A 978-nucleotide genomic window follows, 5' to 3' on the forward strand; every position below is an offset into this window, starting at 1 on the left:
ATTAGTAAGCCACACCAGGAATGCAGGTCGTCATCCCCCACAACCGCTACTGCTAGCCTGGGGAGTGAGAAATTAGAGTCAGATGGTAAAAATGTGACAGTCAGTGTTCTCTAGCTGAAATTCAGTGTCCATTTTTCTTCATTAAGCATCTTTCTGGTTGCTGTAAATTTTGGATTAGATTTTAGAGTCCCAAAAAGCTGACTAAGTCAGTCTTTGCCAACTTATGGTTGTTTCAGTGGAGGGAATGATTCTATAACTGTCCTACTCCATCATTTTCCATGATGTAGCCTGGTCTCTGCTTTTTATTTTTTATTTTTTGAGGGGAGGTAATCAGCTTTATTTGTTTATTTCAGTGAAGGTACTGGGGATTAAACCCAGGACCTCCTGCATGATAAGCAGGCACTCTACCACTGAGCTATACCCTTCCCCTACTTATTATTAACTTTACATTTTTATTGAGGTAGGATTTATTAATAGGTATATACAGGTTGATGAATTTTACGTATATATACACTCATGCAGCTGCCACTCAGATCAAGACCTAAAACATTTTCAGTTCCTTGAGAGGTCCTTTCATTTCCATTTCAGGAAAGTTATTTATTCTCTCAGGTAACCATTATTATGATCTTTAGCAGCGTAAGTTTGTTTTGCCTGTTGTAGAACTTCCTATAAATAGAATCAAGCAGTGGGTACTCCTCTGAGTCTGGCTACTTTTCTCAGCCTAATATTTTTGGGACTCATCCATGTTTGCGTGTAGCTGAAGTTCATTCCTTTTTTATTACTGAAACAATTCCACTGTATGACTATATCATGGTTTATTTATCCATTCATCAATTGATGGGCATTTGGGTTATTTCCAGTTGGGTCTGTTATGAATAGAGCTGCTGTAAACATTCTTGTATGTGTCTTTTGGTTGATATGATGCATGGACTTTTTTTCTCTTTGGCATATGTTTGGGAGAAGATTGTCTAGGTCACT

The 978-nt window shown here is 37.8% G+C and overlaps 1 non-coding gene across 1 annotated transcript; it reads right to left on the bottom strand.

Moving 5' to 3' along the window:
* Positions 1-353: 353 nt before the first annotated feature.
* Positions 354-426, bottom strand: TRNAD-AUC (transfer RNA aspartic acid (anticodon AUC)). Its single transcript has one exon. It is a non-coding gene; the product is annotated as a tRNA-Asp (tRNA).
* Positions 427-978: the final 552 nt, after the last annotated feature.

The sequence above is a fragment of the Camelus bactrianus genome, chromosome 18 (genome assembly GCF_048773025.1).
Source record: "Camelus bactrianus isolate YW-2024 breed Bactrian camel chromosome 18, ASM4877302v1, whole genome shotgun sequence".
NCBI classification, from domain to species: Eukaryota; Metazoa; Chordata; class Mammalia; order Artiodactyla; family Camelidae; genus Camelus; species Camelus bactrianus.